At 41.3% G+C, this 26,689-nt stretch overlaps 1 protein-coding gene across 3 annotated transcripts in view; it reads left to right on the forward strand.

Annotated features, from left to right (window-relative positions):
- LOC103732256 (arginine-glutamic acid dipeptide repeats protein-like) overlaps positions 1–26,689 on the forward strand; it is a 258,810-nt gene that overhangs the window by 38,528 nt on the left and 193,593 nt on the right. The window contains exon 2 of one of the 3 annotated variants that reach the window (XM_008830811.3): positions 23,760–23,834. The exons of the other annotated variants lie outside the window; for them this stretch is intronic. The gene's annotated coding sequence lies outside the window, so the exon portion shown is untranslated. The remainder of the gene's footprint in view (positions 1–23,759; positions 23,835–26,689) is intronic. 3 annotated transcript variants of the gene reach the window in all.

Raw genomic sequence — 26,689 nt, forward strand, 5'->3', positions numbered from 1 at the left:
ATAACTAGTCTAGGTCAGCCAGGGCTACATAGAAAGACTGTGTTTAAAATAAGTAAATAAATACAAGCACACAAACTGTGGGACAGGATACAGAGTGACTTGGTAATTTGCCAGTGCCACCTAGGTAGAAAGTTCTAGAGCCAAGATTTGAATCCAGGCTTTAGGACCCCTGAGTCTGTGCTCTGAAGCACTGTACTCATCCTGCTTTACCTAATGGTCTGTAATAGTGGGTGTTAATAAGAGTATGTAAGTGTGGACCAGGAAGGTGAACTGAAGAGAGGTATTGAAGGGCAAACGATGCTTGCCTGTAATCCCAGCATTGCGGAGGCAAAGTACCAAGAAGGAAGGTCACAGGTTTAAGGCCATCTAGGCTGGCCACTAAACGTTTTTTCTATGTTACCACACACCTTTGTCATACTTTTAAGTATGACAACATTTAAAGCCTGGTGTGATGGTGTGCACCAGTAACCCCAAGCATTCGGGAAGTGTACTGGATAGCTTTAGTGTCAACTTGACACACCTGGGTTGAGGGAGCTGCTCCCTCAATCAGGGAATTGCCTCTGGCTGGCCTGTGGCCATGTCTGAGGGGCATCTTCTTGATGAGTGATGTGGGAGGGCCCGGCCCACTGTGGGTGGTGCCACCCCTGGGCAGGTGGGCCTGTGTTGCATAAGAAAGCAGGCTGAGCAGGGGCCAGGGGAGCAAGCCAGTAAGCAACGTTCCTCCATGGCCTGTGCTCCAGCTCCTGCTTCCAGGTTCCTGCCCCGAGTTCCTACCTTGGGCTCCCTGATGAACTCCGACCTGGGAGATGTAAGCTGAATAAACCCTTTCCTCCCCAAGTTGGTATTGGTCAGAGTGTTTTGTCACAGCAGTGGAGAACAAACTAAGACAGGAGGAAAAGGAAGTAAGGCATATGATTGGGGCTAGCTGGGCTACATAACGAGACTGTGTCAGTAATAAGTCTTTGTTTTCAGACTGACCTGTCTGAAACTGTAAATATATATATATTTGGAACCCAGGGCCTTGTGCATGCTAGGGAAGTGCTCTTCTAATGAGCCACACTCCTAGCCCACTGTTGTTAAATTTTAATGGAATAAGCTGGGCATGATGGTAGTGTACACCTTTGATCCCATCACTTGGGAGGCAGCTGTCTGTGCAATCAAGGCCAATCTGGTCTAGTAGTGACTTCCAGGCAAGCTGTGACTACAGGGTGACCCTATCTCCAAAACAAACAAAACAAAACAAAAAAACAACTGCAGTATTGGGGCTGGAGAGATGGCTCAGCAGTTAGAGCACATAGTGCTCTTGCAAAGGATCTGAGTTCAGTTCCTAGTACCCAGGTTGAGTGGATCACAACTACCTGTAATTCCAGCTCCAGGGGGGGCTCTGATACCCTCTTCTGGAACCCATGGGCACCTGGACTCACATGCACAAACCTACATACACACAATTTTAAAAACAATTGCTGGGCATAGTAGCACACACCTTTAGTCCCAGCACTTGGGGGCAAAGGCAGGCAGATCTTTCTGAGTTCCAGGCCAAAAAATAAAAACAACAACAAAATAATGGAATAAAACATAAGAAAAAACATCTTTGGTGACTCTTGATACACTATTTTTTTTCTAGAAGGGCAAAGAGAAGATTTGAATTCCTTAGATAAGCCAATCCCTGCTATAAATTGAAGCAGCCATAATACTGCTTTAAGTAGGCTGCGTGGAAATGTGCACAGATAAATATTGGTAACTTTCTTGTTCTTGACTTAGAATTTCTTCAGAGTAAAGTGCTTTATTGGCTTCACTCAGAATGAGCAGCTCGACTTTTTAACCCTGATGTTATATTAACTTTTGGAAATGGAGAAAATATTTAAGAAGTTCAAATATTGATGGGATTTAAAGAGGAAAGAACAAAAGTTACTTCAAACTTTGGTAAATTGTACATGGCATACTTAGACAAAGCAGCTTCTTTTGGGGGAAGAAAGTGCCATAACTTCAAATGAATAAAAAAATTTGAGTCATTGAAATGCCCTCTGAAAAATTATATCACTTAAGGAAATTTCCATAGGAAGTAGTTTGTGAAAGTAGAAAAGCATTGTGTCACAAATGATAGGCAGTTACGACTAAGGGAGTATTAGTGGGTTATGTTGAAATTAGTTGTTGATATCTTCGACTGAAGGACTTCTCAGTTAAGGTGTGGGCCAGGCATTGTGGTGTGATGGTAAGAGCACAGACCGCCTTAAAGGTCAGTTTTGCCACATAGAAGGTTTGGATGAATGAGAAGTTGTTTAACTTTCTTGGCTTTAAGTTTTCTCGTGTATAAAACAGGATAATACGGGTTTGAATCCCAGCACCCACATGGCAGCTAACAACTGTCTGTAACTCCAGTTCCAGGGGATCTGACAGCCTCTTCTGTCCTCCGAGGGCATTGCATGACACGGGTGCAGTTATCTTCATGCAGGCAATACACACATACACATTAAAAAAAAATTTAAAAAAAATCAGGGTAATAATCCCTCCTAGGAGATTATGAGAGTTGGATGGTTTCATGTATGGTCATGTATATTCAGTTTAATTGCTGAGAGGGGCCAGCTGGTCCAGCGCTTGTAAAATGTCTGGTACATTTATTGATAGATGCTGCAAAAAAAAAGCATAACAAGATAAGAATTGAAGTCACGGGGTTGGGGTCATGGCTCACACTCTAACTCTGCACTGGGGAGGTGGAGGAGTGTAAGCTTGAGGCCATTTGTGTGTTGGAGTGGTAACAAAGAAATTATATAATGATGGAGGATATGGGGACTGGTTAGACAGTTCACATGCTGGAATTCTGCTTTTCTGGAATGATGAAATAACTTTTAGGAAGAGCAGATGAGGGATTACTCAAGAATTAAAACAGTGCCAATGAATAAACAATTTTTTGCTTTTCTCCTTGAGGATGAAGTAAGGCATAGTTCTCAGCTCTGTGATAGGAAAGTAACTCTGGTTTGACTTTTCTTTTAAGGTCATTGAAGTCAGTTAGCTTAGCTATAGATTGTAAATAATTTACTAGATGAAGGAGAAATAAAAAAGATTTGTAGGAGCAGTGAGTGTAAGCCAGAGAACTGGGGACAGACATTTTAAGATGCTGACAGGAAGCAAGCAGGATCAAACAAGAGATTCTGTTGAGCCTGGGGAACAGACTAGTCTACAGGGCTCAGGCTTGCTGTGCTGTGGTGGCTTCAGAGAGATAGGACACCTAGGGACTTTCTTCTTGACTCCATCACTCACTCTACACTATAGCAGGACACTGTTGAGAGGAAGACTGAACAGATGTGAAAGACTTCACTAGATGAGGGAGGAAGATCATCTATCTTACTAAAACTCTTTCTTTGTGTTATTTGTTTTTCTCTTTGACTTCAGATAACATTGATATCAAGTGTATGTGCTTGGTTAAATAAAACTTTATTTCTTTAGTCATAGTGTACATTTATTTAGGAAAGCCAGAAAATATGCTTTAAAAAGAGTAAAGTAGGGGTGAGGAGATGGCTCAGCAGGTAAAGTGTTCCTGTGAGGACTGGAGTTTGAATCCCTAGCAGCCTTATAAATGCCAGACAGATGTGGCTTGTCTGTCATTCCAGCATGTGGGAGTCAGAGAGAGAGAGAATCTCCAGGGCAAGCTGACTATCTAAATAGACCAGTTGAATCAGCAAGCTTTGTTCCAGTGAGACATCCTACCTCAGTGTATCAGGTGGAGAATGATTGGGGAAGCTATCTGAGGTCAACCTCTGGCCTTCACACACACACATATAAGCCACCCCCCACCCCCAGAAAAAAAGAAACAATCATAAACCAGGCATGGTATCACACGTTTCTAATTCCAGCACTCCGGAGGCAGAAGCAGGTCGATATCTGTGAGTTCCAGGTTAGCCTGGTGTACATTGGGAGTTCCAGACTAGCCTGAGATACATAGCAAGACCCTGTCTTAAAAGAAGCTGATAAATGGGGGCTGGAGAGATGGCTCAGCGGTTAAGAACACTGGTTGTTCTTGCAGAAAACCTGGGTTTGAATCCCAGCACCCACATGGCAGCTAACAACTGTCCATAACTCCAGTTCCAGGGGATCCAACAGCCTCTTCTGACCTCAGGGGGCATTGCATGACACAGGTGTACTTACGTGCAGGCAATACACGCATACACAAAATTAAAAAAAAAAAAGAAGCAGATAACTAATGTTTGCTATTTGTGATACATTCTTCCAGGTCCTTTTCTGCACTGAAAGTGCAAGTATATTAAAATAATGGTGTCAAACTATATACATTTTTTTCAGTTATTCTGTTCAGTAAAAGGAATGCTTTCATATCTTTCAAGGTCATTAAACATACTTTCAGGATTGTAATGATGATGTAGTGTTCTGTAATGTGAATTTGCCGTATTTTGCCGACAGAGTCCAATTAGTGAGCATTTCTAACATCCGATGTTTCCCTTGCCCGGTGTATTGTGTCTTTAACATGTTTTATAATGGTTGTGTAGGGCACTGGTGCCTGAATGTACCGAGAGTTGACAGTAGTAAAGGGTTGCTTCATTCCTGACCTGATTGACACATCATTTACAGAGGCTTCATTCAGCAGCATGGTTAATAGCCACACATGTCAGTGTAATCCTGGGATTAGGGGAGGGCTGCAGAGGCTGCATGTTAGTCTGGGTCTCTGTATTTCTCAGATCAGATTTATATTGAGGATGCTTGCTGCTTAACAGTTTGGAATTTATTTTGCCTTGTTTATAGCAAGATATTCTCATTTCCATTTCTTCAGTAAAAAAAAAAAAGTGAATAGTTACTGAATCCCCCCCCCCCCTTAAGCCTTAAGCATTTTTGTTTTTTTTTTTTTTTTTTTTGTGTGTGTGTGTGTCTTTTTGAGACAGAGTCTCTCTGTAGCCCCAGCTGTCCTAGAACTCACTGTGTAGACCAGGCTGGCCTTAAACTCATAGGCCTGCCTCTGCCTCCCAAGTGCTGGGATTAAAGGTGTGCTCCACCACGCCCAGCTGAGTATTTCAGTGTTGTAAGAATCATAACAGTAGCACAAAGTGCTTGCGTTTTGTTGTGTGAAGGCCTTGGGAACTGCACATGTGTTTTACAGAATGCTCTGGCTAAAAATATTTACACAGAAAATGAGCCTGTGCTATGAACACATTGAAATAACAAATTTATCACCCCTAAAATAAATCTCAATGTCTATGGCATCCAAGGACTCCTAAAAACTGTTGCTAAAGATAGGATTGGATAGCAACGATGACTACTGATTTTTTTTTTTTTTTTTTGGTCTTTTTGAGACAGGGTCTCCCTGTAGCCCTAGCTGGCCTGGAACTTACAATGTAGACTAGGCTGGTGTTGAACTCACTGAGATCCACCTGCCTCTGCCCACGCCTGGCTGATTTTTGTTTTTAAACACATGACTTTTTCGGAGCATTTTCTGGAATGAATTTTCCTTTGTTAACTTGTTCATTATTTTCATAGACCTTCCCTATGTATACACAAAAGTAAGCTACAGTCTTATTTTTCACAGCATCCCCATTGCCCATGAATAAAAATTGTTAGGTGAACAAATGACTTATATCAGATGTGTTCTTACTCTGGTCAGGCTACTACCATTGACTAGGAGATCAATTTTCCAGACACTAATAAAATGAAATGAAGCCAAGAGAATTTATCTGAGGTGTTCTTCAGATTAAGAAAAATAACCTGGGAGCCCAGTTTTCTCTGAGTAGCTTTTCTCCCTCTACATCACTCACCCTGGATACAGCTGTAATTCCAACTCTCAATAATCTGACCAACTCAGTCCCGTGTTTTTTCTAAGTTAAAAAAATATTTTTGTTGAGATGGAGCCTTGCTACTGTGTCTAGCCTAGTCTCCAACCAATGTGTTCAAGTGATTGTCTCAGCTCGCGCTGGCAGGACCATAGCCTTGTGCTTTCGTGCCCTGCTATCTAAGTTGGCTCTGAAGTTGTAGTACTTTTTCTGACGCTGCTTTCCAGTGTCTACACTGCAATGGAAACGTAAGATGAGCCTCAAATATTAGCCGTGTAAGTAATTTTTTATTTTCTAGTAGATAAACATTTTAAAAAGATGAAAGAGTCAGTTACTATGGTGGTGTATGTCTGTAATCTTAGCCCTTGGGAGGCAGTGACAGGAGGATTAGGAATTTAGGACCATCCTTGGCTACGTGGTAAGTTTGAAGCCAGCTACATGAGACTGTCTCAGACTAAAAAAAAATGGGCCAAATTAATTGTAATGATATGTTCTATTTCAGGGCTGGGGATAGGGGATATATAACTTAGTGTTTACCTAGCATGTGTGAATTCCTGGATTTGATCCCCAACTCTGAAAATGCACGCATGCACGCACGCACGCACGCGCGCACACACACACACACACACACACACACACACACACACGCGCGCGCGCGCATCATACTTTAACTTAGTATGTCCAAAATATTACAGTTTTAACATGCAAATCATATTAAAATTAGTGATGAGTTTTTTAAAAAATAATTTTATTTATTATTTTTATTTTATGTGTATGAGTGTATTGCTTGCATGTATGTGAGTGCACCTGTGTTGTGCAGTACCGTGGAGGTCAGATGAGAGCTTCGGATTCCCCTGGAACTGGAGTTAAGGACGGTTTGAAGCCGCCATAGGGGTGCTGGGAATTGAACGTGGGTCCTCTACAGGAGCAGTCAGTGCTCTTAACCACTGAGCCATCTCTCCAGCCCCAGTGATGAGTTTTTTAAAAGCTTATTTTCATGCTAATATTTGAAATCTTGTCCCAGTTTCGATTAGCAAGTACTTAATAGCCACATATGGTTGGTGGCTGTTGTTAGAGTATGGTAGATCAAGGAATCTTGTGCACTAGGCCCACACTGCTAACTGAGCTACCTTCTCATTGCCAAGAATTAAAAAATGTTTTCATTTTTCTTTATGTGTATGTGTTTATGTTTGCTTGTCTGTATGTGCACCAGGTATATGTCATGATTGTGGAGGCCAGAATAGGGTATTGGAGCCTCTGGAACTGGAGTTACAGGCAGCTGTGAATTGCTTGAAATGGGTGCTGGGACCTGAACCTCAGTTCTATAAGAGCAGCAAGTGCTCTTAACCTGTGCTACCTCTCCAGTGCCAAAATTAAAAAAAAAAAAATTTGTATTTATTTTTATTTTATGTGTATGAGTGTTTTGCCTGCATTTAAGTGCACCTATACATGCAGTGCTTTCAAAGGCCAGGAGAGGGCATCAGATCCCCAAAACTGAAGTTATAGATGGTTCTTAGTCACCATGTGGGTGCTGGGAACCAAATCCAGGCCTACAAGAGCAACCAGTGCTCTTAACCACTGAGCCGTCTCTCCAGCCCCATTTATTTATTTATTTATTTATTTATTTATTTATTTATTATTTATTTTTAAAAACAGGGTCTCCTTGTAGCCCCAGCTTGTCTGGAACCCACTATGTAGATCAGGCTGTCCTTGAATTCACAGAGATCTGTCCTCCTGTCTCCTGAGTGCTGGGATTAAAGGCATGTGCTATCACGTCCAGCTCTCCCCCTATTTTTTAAAGATAGGGTCTCACTATGTAGCCCTTGCTGGCCGTTCTTTCTGTGTAGCCTAGGCTGGTCTTGAACTTATAACTCTGTCTCAGTCTTCCAAATACTGACTTTCTCTGCAAAAGGTCCTGCTGTCTTAACATTGCCATGTTGAGGCCCAGGTACCTAGCCTGTGAACCTCTGTGGCACACTGAAACCCCATTTAAACTGTAGAATACTAAATTCTACCTTACGATTAAAACAACCCGTTAACCCTAAAGCTTAGTCACATCTTACCCCTCTTTAAAAATTTTTTTTTATTTTCTTTTTTTTAAAAATATTTATTTTTTTAAATTTTATGTGTGCCCACGTATTGCCTGCATGTGTGTGAGTGCACCCGTGTTGTGCAATGCCCTCGGAGGTCAGAAGAAGGTGTCGGATTCCCCGGGAAATGGAGTTACAGATGGTTGTTAGCCACCATGTGGATGCTGGGAATCAAACCCGGGTCCTCTGCAAGAGCAGTCAGTATTCTTAACCACTGAGCCATCTCTCCAGCCCCCCCCCTTTTTAAAATATTTTATTATTTTTATGTGTACGAGTGTATTGCCTGCATGTGTGTGAGTGCACCCGTGTTGTGCAATGCCCTGGGAGGTCAGAAGAAGGTGTCGGATTCCCCGGGAAATGGAGTTACAGATGGTTGTTAGCCACCATGTGGATGCTGGGAATCAAACCCGGGTCCTCTGCAAGAGCAGTCAGTATTCTTAACCACTGAGCCATCTCTCCAGCCCCACTACCTTTCTCTTTTAAAAAGAAAAGGGGCACGTGGAACATGTGGTGGAAGCTGTTCATGTCATGGAGGTAGGAAGCAGTAAGTGTTGGGAACCAGGGACCAGGTGTATTCTTCAGAGCCGCCCCTAGTGATTTACTTTTGTTATTTAGGCCCCACCCCCTCAAAGTTCCACAACCTCCCAAAATAGCACCACCAACTGTGGAACAGGTGTGCAGAACATGACCCTGTGCACAGCATTTCACAGTTGAACAGTGACAGTATAATGGTCACATCAGGGTAAGTAGCATTTCCTGATACCCAGACATTGATAGTTTCTTTGTTTGTGAACCTTTGAACTCCTCTTGGTATTTTGTAATCACAAATGTGTAGTTGGTCTGCTCTGCTGTGCTGTTGGGCACTAGCCCTCTTTTCTCCTGTCTCCATATTTGCTGTCTCTTTCTCTAGCGACTACTCTTTTATCAGATCAGCTTCCACAAATTAGTGAGAACAAGCTGTATTTGTCTTTTTGTGCCTGGTTTATTACACCTAATATAGTGTAATACTGCCTTCTAGTTCCATCCACATTGTTGCAAATGACAGGATTTCTTCTTTTTTTTTTTTAAATCAGTTATTTTTATTTTATGTGTACGAGTGTATTGCCTACATGTATGTGATTGCACCCATGTTGTGCAAAGCTGCGGAGGTCAGAAGAGGACTTTGGATTCCCCCGGAACTAGAGTTAAGGACGGTTATTAGCCCTCATGTGGGTGCTGGGAATTGAACCCCTGTCCTCTGCAAGAGCAGTCAGTGCTCTTAACTGCTGAGCCATCTCTCCAGCCCCCGGATTTCATTTTTTAAAAAATATTTTATTTATTATTTTTATTTTATATGTATGAGTGCTATGCCTGCACGTATGTAAGTGCACCCGTGTCGTGCAGTGCCTGCGGAGGACAGAGAGAGAGGCTGTTGGATTCCCTGGAACTGGAGTTACACACAGTTGTTAGCTGCCATGTGGATGCTGGAATCAAACTCAGGTCTTCTGCAAGAACAGCCAATGTTTTTAACCACTGAGCCATCTCTCACGATTGAGAGCCAGGATTGAGCCCCAGGATTTCAACTTTTAATGATTGAATAGCATTTCATTATATATGTATAACACATTTTTTTTTATCCATTTGTCTGTCATGTTTTGAGGCCGCATGTTGACTTTTGTGAATAGTGGTGTAAGAAACATGGGAATATAGGCATTCTTCTCCTATCCCTTGGGAAATAAGACTTTGCTTTGTAGCCCAGGCTGTGCCAGGATTACCTGATTGTGTGCCCCCATGCCTCACTAGCCACAGTATTTGAAACTATACCATTATACTGATTGCTTGTGTTTGCCCATATAAGTATTTTTTCTAGCTCCCTGTACTCCTCCCATGTCTTTATAAGTACAATAACTCTGAGCCGAGACAGTCTGCTTCCTGTGCTGTTTGTTACTCACTGGATAGCATTTCCTTTTAGTTATAGTTTTAGCCAAAACATTCTGTGATTGTGCAGTTTTGAAAATGCATGATTCTGCCAGGTGACGTGCTCCTTTAGTCCCAGCACCCGGAAGGCAGAGGCAGGTAGATCTCTGTGAGTTCAAGGCCAGTGTCATCTGTATAGCTAATTCCAGGTCAGCTAGGGCTACATAGTGATTCTGTCTTCAGTAAACAAAAACAAAGAAAGCAAAACAAAGCAAAGCAAACACGTTTCTGTTATTGAGAGAGAGAAGCCCTAGTAATCCATAATGCATGAGGAAAGGTGATTTTTTTTTTTTTTTTTTTTTTGGTCTTTTTGAGACAGATTTTCCCGTAGTGCCAGCTGGCCTGGAACTCACTACGTAGACCAGGCTGGCCTTGAATTCACAGAGATCCACCTACCTCCGCTTCCCAAGTGCTGGGACTACAGGCATGTGCCACCATGCCTGGCTTGGAAAGATAATGTTTTCCAGGCAGTGGTTAAGCAGCATCTATTCTGTGTCAGGTACTGCACCTTGTGATAGTGTCTTACTAGACATCATAGTCATGTTCTGAAGCCTTAATGTTTTCTTCCTTATAGTGAATACATTGTATGCAAAACGAGTGTTGCTGTGAACACGTTTTCATTTCTCTTGGTTATGTATCTAGATGTGAAATTGTAGGGTTATGCCATACCTCTGTACTTAATATTTTGAGGAACTGCGAAACCATTTTCCAAAGTGGTTATACCATGCCATACTTCTACAACCAATAGGTGAAGGTCCCAGTTTCTCTACTGTATCTCTAAGACATTGTTATCTGTCTTTTTAAAGTTATCCTGCTGAGTATGAATTTGGGCCTCATTGAAGTTCTGATTTTTTTTTTCTAATGAGGTTGAATATCTGTCTTCTATTGTGCATATTGGCCCTTTGCCATCTTCTTTTGCATCTATTGATACTTTTAAAAAAGTATTTTATTTTTTTTAAGTGTATGAGTGTTTTTGATACCATGCCTGTGGAGGCCAGAAAAGGGTGATAGATCACCCAGAACTGGAGTTAAGACAGGGTGTTAGCTGTCATGTGGGTGCTGGGAATTGAACCTCGGTCCTCTGGAAGAGCAGTAAGTACTTCTTAAGCACTGAGCTATCTGTCTCTACAGCCCCATTTTTGATAATTTGAAGAATATGAATCTGATTGTGCTAGCTTTCTGGGTAAAGCCTTTGTAGTAAACGTTTTTCCTTTTTAGCCTGCTCAGCTCTTGATTTTTCAGGCATCAGTTTTGGTGTGGTTTGAAAGTGTCTTGTCTTTAGCCTGTGGTGCAAGGAGGTGGTAGGACTTTCAGGAGATGGGGCTTAGTGGAAGGGATGGAGATTGTTAGGGGCACGCCAGGAAAGGGAGATTGGGACACTGGCCCCTTCTGTCTTTGCTTCCCAGCCACCATGAAAAGACCTTTTCTGCCATATGCTCCCACCATAAGATGCTCTGTCACAACAGTCACAAAGTGATGTGCCTGACTGTGGACTGATACTTCTGAAACTGAGAGCCCAAATACCTCCTTCTTACAAGTTCAGGTGTTTGTCATCACAGTGGAAAGCTGGTGGACACAGTTTAGATATAATTTCCTCAAGGAGTCTTCCCTGAGCACTGTTATTATTTACCTCATCATATTATGACTGTTCCTGTATACTTCCTTCCCAGACAGCAAGCTCAGTCAGCAGGGAAGTGTGCCTGGTACATGGTTGGCAGAATACATACATTGATGAAATAGTCTTTTTTAAAAAATATTTTATTTATTATTTTTATTTTATGTGTATGCCTGTATTGCCTGCATGTAGGTAAGTGCACCTGTGTTGTGCAATGTCTGCAGAAGACAGAAGAGGCTGTTGGATCCCGTGGAACTGGAGTTATGGACAGTTGTTAGCTGCCATGTGGGTGCTGGGATTCAAATCTGGGTCTTCTGCAAGAACAGTCAATGTTCTTAACCGCTGAGCCATCTCACCAGCCCCCCCAAAACAGACTTTTTAAAGAAACAAAACACATTTACCTTTAAACAATCCTGTCCTCAGATTTTAAGTGGGGCAGTGTTTGCTAATTTTTCTGCAACCTTGATTCTTGTTTTCCAGATGTCAGTAGAGTAGCATCCTTCAGAGATCCACACATTGTTGTGCTCTGCATAGCAGGCTTCCCATGGAGACAGAGGACAAATGAAGCCTCTCTGCCCCTTGGGCCAGGGCTGAGTTCAGAAGGGCAACCACAAATTGCTCTGGGGTGCTCTTTGACTTGGCAGAGGCAGAGTGAGGGAAAGGGAAGCCCTCAGAGTTAATAAGAAGCATGGAGCTCTGAGAAGCAATCTCCTAAGATTGGTACCTGCAGCTGGAGGCAGAGGTCTTTTTAATTTTGAATTAGATTTTTGCTTGAGAATAAATATATTCAGTTAGCTAGTGCATTTTCTTCAGCTACAGGCCAGTTAACTTATTTTTAATACTGTGTGGAAAATTTCATCTTTTTTCTTAAAATTTTATGTGTACAAGTATATTGCCTGCATGTATGTAAAGTGTACCCGTGTCGTGCAGTGCCCTTGGAAGTCAGAAGAGGATGTTGGATCCCCTGAAACTGAAGTTGTAGATGGTTGTCAGCCACCATGTGGATGCTGGGAACCAAACCCAGGTCATCTGTGAGAGCAACCAGTGCTCTTAACTGCTGAGCCATCTCTCCTGCCCAAATCTGCTGTTTTATTTTTATTTTTTTATTTACTTAATCATTTAATGTATATGAGTGTTATGCCTGCATGTATGTAAATGCACCCATGTCGTGCAATGCCATGTGGATACTGGGATTTGAATCTGGGTCTTCTGAAAGAGCAGCCAGTGAGTGCTCTTAACTGCTGAGCCATCTCTCCAGCCTTTCTTTTAAAAATTGAGGAAGGGTCTCACTATGCTGGCCTGGAACTCATTGTGCAGACCAGGCTGGCCTTGAACTCCTAGAGATCTGCCTGCTTCTGCCTCCTGGGTACTGGAATTTAAGGTGTGCACCATTGTCCCTGGCCTGTGGATACTTTAAAGAAGGAATTCTTTTCTTTTTCTGTGTGTGTATGTATATATGTATGTGTGTATGTATGTGTCACGTGTGCATGTGACATAACACGTGTGGAGGCCACAGGACAACTTGTGAGAATTGGTTCTCTCCTACTATGTGGATACTAGAGCTCGAGCTCAGATGGCAAGTGCCGTTACCTGCTGAGCCATCATGGTTGCCCCAGGTCCTCTTATTTCTGAGCCGAGAGTGGATGGCCCCCTGTGCCTTTCCAGGGTTGCATAAAACAAAGCTGAATCTGGATTGTTCCTGTGGTGGGTAGTACTGTCCTTTATGGTGTCTAGAAATAGTTTTGCCTTCATGTTTGTTCTCTAAACCTATTGTGGTTTGCAGGTAGGAAATTTGAGAGTCATAATTTTTTCTGAGCTTACTGAGTCTTAGCTTCCCTAGTTCTGTGCCTACATTTTGGCTGACTAAAAGGCTATGCCACTGTTTTAATTTTTCTTTTTTTTACACAAAAGGGGTAACATCACTTTTGAAGGCAACGTATTAATTTTCTGTGAGCCTGGGTCATTCAGGCAGTTTGAACTCCAGCTAGTCTTCATTCATGGGGCTCTTTCTCCATAGCCTTGTCAAAAAGGAGGCAAAAAAAGAGCAGGTCTTATGACAAAGACAACAGTGTTTGTAAAAATAACTTTGGGGAAACGAGGGTGTTATGAACAATGCAGTCATCTTGAGTTGTTTCTGCATTATCAGAAGAAAGCCCTCCTGAGCCCGCATCTAGAAGCGCGACCCAGACACAGTGGTGTGCTGCTCCATCCCAGCTCCTTGGGAGGCCAAGGCAGGATTCTTGAGATAGTAAAGGCAGAACCAACCTGGGGAACACAGTAAGATCCCATCTCAACACAAAATAAAAAAGAATTGGTAAAGCTGAGCCCTGGACATGACGGCTCCTAGCTGTAATGAAGAGTTGGTTCCCGGTTGCCTTTCTTTGGCAAATAAACAAGCTCCTTTCCCTGTTTATTTCAGGAGCCAAATGCAGATTTTAAAAACCAACGCCATGAAAATGAATGTTACTTGCAGATGTTACTATGTTTTAGAAATTAAACAGACAGTCAAGTCTTTGTGCTAAAGTGCTTTTGTCTCAGAAAACTGGTTTTAGTTTTCCATCTATTAAGTGTTTGAGTACCTTTGTGAACAGTGTATTCTTAGAATGTGTAGGAAACTCACAGATGAGGGGGACACCCTCCCTTCACCCTGGTCCTGAGGAGCTCTTCTTCCAGTAGGGCGATGGGTGATACTGAAGTGCTCTGAGGTTCCCAGGGTTTGGAAAAGGAGGCATTTGATTTGAATTTTTTTTTTTTTTTTTTTTTTTGTGTGTGTGTGTGTGTGTGTGTCTGTCTGTTTTGAGACAGGGTCTCCCTGTAGCCCCAGCTGTCCTGGAACTCACTATATAGACCAGGCTGGCCTTGAACTCACAGAGATCCACCAGCCTCTGCCTCCCAAGTGCTGGGATTAAAGGCGTGCGCCACCATGCTCAGCTTGATTTGAATCTTAAAATTTTTTTTAAAGATTACATTACGTAGTTTGTGTGGGTATATGGGCACAGGTGCTGCGGCTATGGTGTGGAGGGCAAAGGACAGCTTGCAAGAGTCTATTCTTTCCTCTCACCATCAGGTCATCAGGCTTTTTCCTGATGAACCATCTCTCTGGCCCTGATCAGAATCTAGAAAAGCTGATTATTGGGGTAGGGGATTGTGTGTGTGTCAAAGTTTTCTAACAAAGGAAACTTGTAGAATGTGATCAAAAGTCTCAGACTGGAGACTGGATGAAAGGTAATATGACTCTAACCTTGCTAATTGGGGTGGGTGAAACAGATAGGAAAGGTAGGAGATATTGTAAAGGTAAAAACCAATTGGATGTGATTTTTTTTTTTGGAACAACTGTTCGTTTTACTTGGGGGCATTAAACATGACTAATTAGGAATATGGAAATAACAGTGAGAATCTGGGAATGCAAAAGGAGACAATGATTTTAGGAAATAGAGTAAATACGATTTTTTTTCTGTGTGCACCTGTGTGTTGCCTGCACTCACATGAGTGTGCAGATGTGTTCCTTTGCATGTATGTGCAGAGACCAGAGGATACTTGGATATCTTCTCTTAGTGCTGCTGCCTTGATACAGGGTCTCTCCCTGAACTTGCAGCTTGCGTTTTTTCGGCTAGGCTGACGGCCAGCTCCATTGATCTTCCTGTCTTTGCTCTCCTCTGTGTTGGGGCTACAGCTGTGCATGGGACCATGCCTGACTTGTTATGTGGGTATTGGGATCCAAGTTCCACTCCTTGTGGTTGCCCAGCAAGTGCTCTTATCTGCTGAACTGTCTCTCTAGCCCTAGCTGAAGTTTTTGAGATGGAAATTGCCAGAGAATTTGCTCTTAATTACTGAGTCTTTCTGAAAATGAGTCTTATTTTTACGTGTGTGTGTGTGTGTGTGTGTGTGTGCTTGCGTGCTTGCAAAACATGTGCATCTTGTGTGTGTAGAGCCTGTAGGGACTGGAGGAGCAAGTTGGGTTCCCTGGAACTGAAGTTACAGAAGGCTGTGAGTTTCTCTGGCTGCTGGAACCCAATCAGCGTTCCCTGCGAGAGCAGTAAACACTTAACTGATGAGCCGTCTCTCCAGCTCTGGTTACTGGTCTTTACTGAGAATGACACATGAAACCTTCAAGTTCTTGTTTTTGTGCAGGAGTGCTTCAGAAGAGAGGGCGTTATACAGATTAAGATCTTTGAGTTTTGTTTTTCTTTGACGTTCTTCCAGGTATAGTCTCATTTTGGGGTACGATGAAGCATGTGATTACAAGTATGAGTTTAAGAGCAGAAAGGTTGGCTGTGTGTCCTTGTGCACTGTGTAGTCTTCTTAGACTCAGGCTTTTTTCTGCCTCAGTTTTTTTCCTCACCTATGAAACAGACATAATGACACTTGCCAGATGTTTATAAATTAGTGGGCTAATACATGAAAGTAATTTAGCCTGGTGGTTAAGACATAACAAAGGTCCGTAAGTTGTAGCTGAGGCTAGGTTATAAAATTTTATTTTATTTTAAGAGAGATGGGCTCACTATGGAGCTCTGGCTGGCCAGGAACTAGCTTTATGGACTAGGCTGACCTTGATTGAACAGAGATCTGCCTGACTCTGCCTCCTGAGTGCTGGGATCAAAGGGCCCACTTAGGTTCTTGCTGGTTTCTCTTTTTAAGTCTAAGTTCATATAGAGCCCATTTGTTTTTACTCAGTATAATTGACATCAGCTGTGTTTTCATAAAGAATTTTACTTAGTGTTTATTAATACAGAATATAAGAGAATAATTATTGTCGCTATAAAAACTTCATTGAAGCAGGTTTGCCACTGTAAATGTCTGTACAAGTTCACTTACTTGTTTGTGGGTTTCCTGCTGCCCTTCTTGTGATGTCCAATCCTCCACACCAAGTCACATTTCTCACTGTCCTGCCATGTACTCCGCAGACATTGCTCTGAAACCCAGGATCCTTTGCTCCATTCTCCTGCGGTGTTGTTTAACATTTCCCCAAACCAACTTCTAGATTGTGGTGATTGTCAAAATGATTATAAATGATATGTAAGCATTAAAAGGAAGGTTGCCCCTCATACTTGAATTTGGTAATGTTTTTCTTAGTGCATACTGAATTGGAATAGTGCATTTATTTATTAATACACACATGCATATATGTGTACATGGGTGTGTGTCACATGTTGTCCAGGGTACTCTTGCGCTCTGGGACTGAAACCATCTTCCTGCCTCAGCCACCAAAGTAGCTGCGACTGTAGATGTGCTTCTCATCTGTGATGATAGTGCTTTTTTTTTTTTTGTCTTTTTGAGACAGGGTCTATCTGTAGCCCCAGCTGACTTGAACTCACTATGTAGACCAGGCTGGCCTTGAACTCACAAAGATCTGCCTGCCTCTGCCTCCCAAGTGCTGGGACTAAAGGCGTGCACCACCACACCTGGCAGTACTCTTTTCTAAAAAATTTATTTATTTATTTTTAATGTGTATGCGTGTATTGCCTGCATGTAGGTAAGTAAGTGTACCCATGTCGTGCAATGCCTGCGGAGGTCAGAAGACGCTGTCGGATCCCCTGGGACTGGAGTTACGGACAGTTGTTAGCTGCCATATGGGTGCTGGGATTCAAACCCGGGTCTTCTGCACAACAGTCAGTGTTCTTAACTGCTGAGCCATCTCTCCAGCCCCCTGATGGTAGTACTCTTAAGTTCTTTACTCATTTTTTATTTTTTTATAATTGAGTCTGACGGGTATATGATTATAAGCAAGCTGCAATCAAGAGTAGCAGGATGACTTAGTCACTTACTGGCAAAGAATGGGAACCCATCTCTCTAGATTTTGATTTTTAAAAATACCACACCAAAGCATATTCTTCAGTGATGAAGAGAGAACTATATGGTTTCCATTTTGTTTTGTGTACCTGGATTTCCTTCTTAGGAAGAATCCACTCTGAAAAAATTTAAATCTGTTGTAGAGTGATTGTAAGTCTTGTATGTATCCCCCCCTCCCCGTTATGTGTGTGCGTTCATGTGTACACATGCTGTGTGTAGAGGCCAGAGGACATCAGATGTCATCAGGAATGTTGTCTACTTCATTTGAAAAGGTCTCTCATTGGCCTGGAGTTCACTAATTAGGCTAGGGTAGCTGACCAGCCTGTCCCAGGGACCCTTCTGTCTCCACCTCTCCAGTGCTGGGATTACAAGTGTGTGTTACCACACTCATCATTTTGGTGTGGATTCTGGGTATCTATCTTAGGTCTTCATTCTTGCAAGGCAAGCCCTTTACTGATGAGACGTCACCCCCATCCCTTATTCCCCTAATTGAAATGAATACTCTAGTTTGAGCTTGTGCCAGCACAGGTGCCCTGGCTCATTTCAGTTGTGTGCTGTTGGCCTTTCTCTTGTTTCACTCTTCATTCTTGCCTCTGGACTGATGGTGTTCTTTTCTGTATTAAATTAGTAAATTCTGAAGTGTGGTGTTAGCTTTAATAACTTTCTTACATAAAAAGATTTTACATTTAATGTGTCAGGTAGAGGTAATAATTGACAGTAAAATACTAAGTTTTCATTGTTCTGCAGGGAAACTATAACCCTTCACTGGCTTAATTATTCTTGGTTTTCAGTTTTGTTTTTGACAATCTGTACTAATTTTTTTTTTTTAGATAGTTCAGGTGAAAGGATAATCCCATTTATTAATTGACAAATAAAATCAGGGCTGAAGTTGTAGCTCAGTTGATAGAGGCTGAGGCAGGAGGATCATAAATTCAAGGTTGTCTTCAGTTATATAATGAGGTGGAGGGTAGCTAGAGCTTCATGAGACTGCATCAGAGAACCCCCAAATAAAAATAAATAAAAATTATTTACATCAAAGCCAGGTGTGGTGGCACACGCCTTTAATCCCAGCACTGGGGAGGCAGAGGCAGGCGGATCTCTGTGAGTTCAAGGCCAGCCTGGTCTACACAGTGAGTTCCAGGACAGCTGGGGCTACAGGGAGACCCTGTCTCAAAAAGACAAAAAAAAAAAAATACATTTATTACACACAACATGATGCTTTAAAACATATATATGTTGCCAGGTGTGTTGGCGCATGTCTCAGAGAAAAAGTGTACCCTGTAAGATGACTAAATTGAGCTCACCTATTACTTTCTGTACTTGCCATTTTCTGAGGTCAGAACACTTACTATATACTCAGTGATTTTCAGCAGCTCAACACATTATTTACTATAGTCTTCATGCTGCACAGTAATGTCTTGGATTTATACCGGCTCATTCAAGTTCTGTATTCTTTGATCAGCACTTTTCCAGTCTTATGTGGTGAATGCTCATAATTGTGAGTAGGAGGTGAGAATTTCCAGTGGTGTCTCCTTAGTATTAATTTTAGAAAAAAGATGATGATGATGGTGATGATGATGATGGTGATTATTATTGAATTATTGCCTTAGGGGCAACCTTGGCTTCACAACTAAAGCCAGAGGGGGGAAGAGATCTGGGACAGCTCTTTTATCCATCCATCCGTCTTCCATTTATTATTTATTTATTTATTTATTTATTATTTTTATTTTATGTGTATGAGTTTGTTGCCTGCGTATATGTAAGTGCACCTGTGTCATGCAATGTTCGCAGAGGTCAGAAGAGGGCATTGTATCCCCTGGAACTGGAGTTATGGATGATTGTTAGCCACCATGTGGGTGCTGGAAACTGAACCTTGGCCCTCGAAGAGCAGCCAGTGCTCTTAACTGCTGAGCTTTCTCCCCTGGGACAATTCTTTTAAACAACCAAAATATTTTCTCATTTCTGCCAAACAAAATTTATTTCTAATGACCACTGTCTTGTATGAACTTTCTGTATATTAGCAAGGTATTCCATTTCTCCTTCGGGAAATAGTCGTTTTTTTCTAAGTTAAAATTGAGGAAATACCCTGGAGATTCTCCTCCCTTACTCACCATTATTTGAATTTTAAGTGTTTCCCACTGGTCCGTGTGTTAGAAGCTTGGTCCCTAGCTCGTGACACTCTGGGAAGATGATGGCACATTTACAAGATGGGGCCTTAGTGGGAGGCTTTCAGATCATTGAGTGTGTGCCTTCAAAGGATCTGTGATTTGACAGCCATGGTGTTCAGTTTCTATGACACATACCTGCAGTAAATCAATTGTAAGGATAAAATGCTAATTTTGGCTCACAGTTTTGGGGTGACCCAGGCTGGCCTTGAACGCTCATCTTTCTTCATCTACCTCCTGAGTGCTGGAATTACAGGTGTGTGCCTGTAAATGCTTAGTCTGGGTTTCTCTGTTGAAAGCAAGCTGCTTCATTATGCTTATCGGTGCTATTGGAAAGGAGTAAGGAAAAATTGGGTGGCTTTCTAATGAAAGGATCATTTTCAGCTTCATACCTACTAAAGCTGTAACATTTTCCACGCAAAAGTACTGTAATTGCATGTTTTCTTCTTAAAACTTTGCAGAGAACTTTCAAAAAGATATACTGGCACAGCAAAACAGACTGTTTTAGAGAGAATATTACTTATAATAAAAGGATAGGATTATGATAGTATGATGCATTAATTTTGGTTGATTTTTTTTTTTTTTTTTTTGGGTCTTTTTTGAGACAGGATCTCCCTATGGCCCCAGCTGTCCTGGAACTCACTATGTAAACCAGGCTGGCCTTGAACTCACAGAGATCTGCCTGCCTCTGCCTCCCAAGTGCTGGGATTAAAGGCATGCGCCACCATGCCTGGCGATGCATTAATTTTAATACTTTTTACAACTCTTGAGTCAAGATGAAAAAAAATATATATGGTTCTCATATGATCAAACTGAATTTATTAGATGGTGTATTCTTCCTTTCAGATGCAGAATCATAGTTAGGGTCTCTGGTATAAACGGGTACGTGAAGCTGTTTTCTACAGCATGATGAAAAATTCTTTAAAAATATTTTCAGTGGCGTATATTAATTATTCAAACAATAGGCTTTATTATGACATTTTCATGTATGTACATAATGTATTTTGATCGTTCTTACCCTGTAATGTCCTCTTGTCTCCTTCCTCTTACTCCCCTGCCCTTTTCCAACTATTCCACCTTCTACTTCATGTCTTGTGTCTGTGTGTGTCCCAGTGAGTTTCATTAGGGTCGTTTACAGGAGTATGGGTTGTCATTTGTAAGAATAAAAGTTCTGGGAGCTGGAGAGATGACTCAGTGGTTAAGAACACTGGCTGTCCTTGCAGAAGACCCAGTTTGAATCCCAGCACCCACATAGTAGCTAACAACCATCTGAAACTCCAGTTCAGGGGACCCAATGCCTTTTTCTGACCTCTGGGCATTTCACAACATGGGTGCACTTACATACATGCAATATACTTACATACAAGCACTTACATACATACAAGGTAATACACTCATACACATAAAATAAAAATAATAAATAAAGACTAAAAGTTCTTTCACTGAATAGCCTTCAGAGCAATGTAATAAAATGCAATAATTTGAATATTACAGTTTGGGTAGTATTTTGAACCATAGGTGGTATTCTGCTTCTTTAATAACAAATGGAGATGATCTAATTTCGTGCTTTTTATTTGTGTACCTGTGACTCCATGTATGTATGTGTCTGTACGTGTGGTGGGTGCATATTTTATGTAGAGGCCAGAGGTCTACCTCAGGTGTTGTTCCTCAGGAGCTATTCACCTTGTTTTTTTGAGATTGGTCTCTTGCTTGGCTTAGAGTAGACTGGTTGGCCAGCCAGCTGGCTAGCACAGCCCCAGGAATCTATATGAAGTTCTACCTTCTTAGCATGGGTATTTTTAAGCCCATATCATTATAACCTGATTTTATTTTATTTTATTTTTTTGGTCTTTTGGAGACAGGGTCTCCCTGTAGCCCCAGCTGTCCTGGAACTCACTATGTAGACCAGGCTGGTCTTGAACTCACAGAGATCTGCTTGCCTCTGCCTCCCAAGTGGTGGGATTAAAGGCGTGCACCACCACCAGCCAATAACCTGGCTTTTTTATGTGGGTTCTGGGGATCATACTCAAGTTCTGTTTGCCAAGGCAAGTACTTGGCCTTAAACTTCTCAGCTCCCTAATTCTGTTTTCTACATAGTTGCTTGCAAAAATTACGCCTGAGGGGCTGGAGAGATGACTCATCAGTTAAAGAGCATTGACTGCTCTTGCAGAGGACCTTGGGTTCAATTCCCAGCACCCACATGGTGTTTAACAACTGTTCATAACTCCAGGTCCAGGGGATCTGACACCCTCTTCTGTCATTGCACGCATGTGGTGCACTTACATACATCCAGGCTATACACCCATACGCATAAAATAAAAATAAAGAAATTAAAAATGTGTGCCAGTGTAAAATCAATCATTTGGGTCCAGCATTAACTTCTTCCCTTTATGGCAGTACTTTTTGTTATCTGCCACAATTTGTTCAGAAACATTTCTAAATACATTTTATAGGCAGGACTTGGTGGCACATGTCTATAATCCCATTAACGCAGAGGTTAAGGCAGGAGGATCAAATTGGAGGCCAGCCTAGGCTACATTGGGAAACTGTTACAAACAAAACAAAAATAATGCAGCTTTTGTTTACTGTGCTTGTTTTTAATTCTCTACAGGTTGTTAATTACATTGCCAGTTTTCCATGTTTTTGTGTTATTTGTATCAGTTCTGTGTGTTACTTGGTATATCATTAACATTGTCTTTTAACATGCCCCAGACATGGATGGCAGCAAGTGAAGCCCAAACCAAAGAAGGCCTCACTTGTACGAGTCCCTTGACATTTTATTTTATATAGGGTTCCCCCCCAATTGTGTAAAAATCAGGTCCTATAAAACCTGCCTTTTCTGCAGTTGGAAGACTGTTAGAAGATGAAAAACAAAAGTAAACATAAATTTTAATATTGTGATTAAGGTAAAAAGGGAGTAGAAATGGATGTTGAATGAGTTTGTGTGTTAGATTTAATTTATCATGATAACTGTCAGCCGTGCAGCAGATGTTTTGACTGTATTTGGCTTCTTGCTAAATTAAGCATCGCCAGTGGCCTGCAGAGTCTACATGTACAGTGGCCGGAGGTGGCGCTGAAGCCTCCTTTGATGTGTTACCACTGCCGCTTCTCTTGCTGTATTTAGGCTGTGGAATTGCTCATGTAAAAGTGAGCCTTGGTAGTAAATTGAAAATTGTGTTCTGTAAATCAACTGTATTGACCAAAGAGGCTTTTATTTCAGTAGGTAGTCACTTTTTATTTTTGGTTACTTATAAAGCAGTGGAAACAAATCAAATAAATAAGATCAGTTAGGGACTTATCAAAGCCTGAAGTCTAGAGAGAGGCAACAATTATACACAAGTGCCAGTTAAGCATGATGCCTGAGAAGATGTTTCTATACCTGCTTCTGATGAGGAAAACAATTGACCTATTGATTTGTCATATAAATATGAATTAAGAACTGAAAATCCTTTAGTGTTATTGAAATAACTCAAAACCTTCTTAATGCTTTTTACATGTACATACTCGACTGTGTCTTGATCCCACTTTATCAGTATAATCAGCATAATCAGGAACTGTGGGTCCTTTCCCCAGGAGTAAGGGTAAAGCATTCATCTGCAGTGTTCTTTACAAGAAGATCCTTTAAGATGGCAGACCTTGCAGATCAAACAGCCTCCCTCCCTGCCTGCTCACTCTTTCCTAGAACAGCATTTAGGTGTCTCCAAAATTAGACTTGTAAAGCAAGGCTCATGCTAGAACAAATATCTTGAAATTTTTTTTTTAATGTTTCCTTTTAAAGTTCTAAATGTCCTCTATTTAAAATGAAGTTCTTTTGTATTAGCCTTCTTTCATATGCTGGCTTTCACCAGACTGCAGGATTGCCTGATTTGACTTTCTAATGTAACTGTAATGAATCTTCTGGGAAGTCTAACGATTGAATGCACATACTCTGCAACTCCATTGTAAAGTATTCATTCAGTGCTGTCAGATGCTGCTGATTAAAAACGAAGAAAAAGGTGGGGGAGCAGAGTGACCCCCAACATACTAAGGCTGGAAACCAAGTGCGATCCCTCAGGGATCTCAGCCTTTATTAGACATCATGATTTGCAGTAACACCTTAATTAAATATGTTCAGTAACGCCTTAATAAAAACATCAAGCAGGGCAGAGGTAGAGTCGGCTTTGGAAAGCCAAAATTAGGGCATATGATTACACTCAGCTTTGACACATTTATTCTGAGAACGTGCTTGGGGGGAAAAAAACTGGCCCATTTGCACAAGCAGACAAATTGCTCTGTGTTATGCTTGAGTCCCCAGCAGAGTCAAATATTTGCTAGCCAGTAAATGTGGAACCTACATACAGCAGAGCTCAAATGTCTAATGGTGATCTTTCAGATGTGTGTTCCTGAAACACCTGGGCTCTTATTTAACAGCCAGAACATGAAGAGAAAGCCTTTTCCATGACATGTCGTAAGTAATTTATTCCAGGTATTTATAATTGTAGCAGTATGTGTTTGACTTACCTGTGTGAAAGAAATTGAACACCAGAATTTAATAATTAAGGATTTATAGTTAAAACCAAATGTTGTAATGAGCCAGATGCTGCTGCATTAAAATAGCTATTTTCATTAGCATTTTTAAATCCAAAAGAATTGAATATAAATTTGGAGTGTTTTGATTTTGATGAGTTAGCATTTGAAAATATTTTAAAATCTACACATAAAAGGTAGCTTTCTTTTAATTTTAGTGAAAAGAACACTTATACAGAAATACCAGGCTAGGTTAGAGGATTAAAACCTCTGATTTTAAAAAACCTGGATTCCTTACTTTGAATAACATTATAACCTTTACTGGCCTGTGAAAAGAAATGATTACAAAAATGTGTGCAATATGAAGAATTAATTTTACTTTTGACTGAAAAAGGTGTAAATCACTCAGATGGAAGAGGCAGTGGTAAAGAGGAATGGGAAAGTATGTTTTTATTTTTTTTCTCCTGTTATCCTAGGGAGGCATTCTTAATAATAGCTTGAGTGGTTTGATGAAACATCGAAAGGAGACTCCCAGGAGAGGAAGATTATACTGGGGAGAGATCTCCCTATGAATCATTTACACCAACCTCTTGCTGAAGCACAGCTTGCATTTTTAATGAAGGATGATTGCATTTCATAAACAGACCTTTAAAAATTAAAATAATATTGATCCATTTTCATTTAGGACTATTAAAATAACATGCCATACATCTAATATGTATGACAGATTATTATTACCATTAAACAATATTCAATTTAATAATTTCTAACCAAGTTTCTTTAAATAGGATTTTGATTAAAATATTTTTGGAAAATATTTTTATGAATATGAAATGATTTAGTTTGGCACTTTGTTTTTATTTTTATTGTGTGTGTGTGTGTGTGTGTGTGTGTGTGTGTGTCTTTGTACATGTGTGTACCTGAGGGGGCCAGAATCAGGTATTGGATCCTCTGGAGCTGAGTTACAGGCAATTTTGAATTTCCTGACTTGGGTGCTGGGAAACAAACTTAGGTTCTTTGGACGAGCAGGGAGTACTCCTAACCACAGGGCCATCTCTCCAACCTTTAGTTTGGCACTTTAAATGATTGTCAGCATGAACTGTCTCTGGATTTTATAAGAAATGTGTTGTTGCTCTGAACTTCTCTGTATTCTCTTTAGTTGTGTTTCATTTGATAAGACTCCTCTGTTAACCTGAATTGGTCTTGAAAGAATCATGGAAATAGTGTCTCTATAGCTCTCATTATTATTATTATTACTTTTTTTATTTTTTGGTCTTTTTTTTTGAAGCAGGGTCTCCCTGTAAGCCCCAGCTGTCCTGGAACTCACTATGTAGACCAGGCTGGCCTTGAACTCACAGAGATCCACCTGTCTCTGCCTCCCAAGTGTTGGGACTACAGGCGTGCGCCACCACGCCCGGTGGTCATAGCTCTCATTATTAATGACAGTATGTAAGTGTTCCCCCCCCATTCCTAGAGAAAAAACTAACATTTCTTTTAGGTGGAAAATTTAGAAATAAAAAGCAGTCAAAGCCAGGTGTGTTGGCTCATACCTCTAGTCCCAGCGCGTGTGAGGCTAAGTAAGACAAGAGAGTGAGACCCCATCTTAAGAAAAAACCCAGCCAGTGAGAGGCTCAGCACTTAAAAGTGCTTGCCAAGAAGCCCAAAGGCCCTGGTTGCATCCCTGGGTCTTATGGTGAAAGGAGAGAGCTTACTCCACAAAGTTGTCCTTTGATCTCCACATGCCTTGTCAGTGCACGCCCCTCCCCACCGTCAAGTACAGACACAATTTAAAAGGCAAAGTCAAAATTTAAAATTCAGCCTCACATGATAATCTTTTAAGGGACTTGTTTTGCTCCTACTTATGAAGTGAGCACAGTGCAGTGAGTCAGCAGAGACTCAGTGTAGTGGCTGGGCACAAATGACCCTTCTACCACTTCTGACAATGTCACAGGGAGACAAATTCCTTGCTCCCTCTCTCCATTTTTTTTTTTTTTTTTTGTCTTTTTGAGACAGCTGGCCTGGAACTCACTATGTAGACCAGGCTGGCTTCGAACTCACAGAGATCCTCCCTCTATCTTTTTTAAGTGTAAAATTGTGGTAATAATGGTGATCCTTGTGAGAATTATGTTGGTTATTCTAGGTTAGGTCCTACTGCGTATTCAGTAGCTATGGGAAATTTCCCATTGTCATTTAAAGTTATCTTTTGGTGTTTTTAAAATCCTTTGCCATTTAAATTTTTAAATTTTTATTATTATTGTTTTTTGCGGGGTCCTTTTGAGACAGGGTCTCTCCGTAGCCTCAGCTGGCCTGGAACTCACTATGTAGACCAGGCTGGCCTCGAGCTTGAAGAGATCCACCTGCTTCTGCCTCCCAAGTGCTGGGATTAAAGATGTGTGCCACCATGCCTGGCTCTTTTGCCATTTTTAAAGAAAAGTTACTTGGAGAATGATTCCATGAAGATACTACAGTCCAATGGTGGGGTTGGGTAATACTTCAGGTCTATGATTTCTTTTACTCTTTTTTGTTCTTTTTCTCTTTTTAAAAAATAATTTATTGAGAATTTCATAATATGTATAAGGTGTTTTGATCAAATCCATACCCACTCCCTCCCCTCCAATTCCTCCCGTATCTCCACATCACTTTTTTCGATAACTTCATGTCGTTGTCGTCGTCGTCGTCGTCGTCGTCGTCCGTCCTCGTCGTCCTCCTCCTCCCCCTCCCCCTCCCTCCCCTTCATCCCCCTTATTTTTTAATTGAGACAGGCCTCACTATGTAGCCTCGGCTGACCCGCAGGTC

This window comes from Nannospalax galili, unplaced genomic scaffold, assembly GCF_000622305.1.
Source record: "Nannospalax galili isolate Female #2095 unplaced genomic scaffold, S.galili_v1.0 scaffold2135, whole genome shotgun sequence".
In the NCBI taxonomy this organism is placed as follows: domain Eukaryota; kingdom Metazoa; phylum Chordata; class Mammalia; order Rodentia; family Spalacidae; genus Nannospalax; species Nannospalax galili.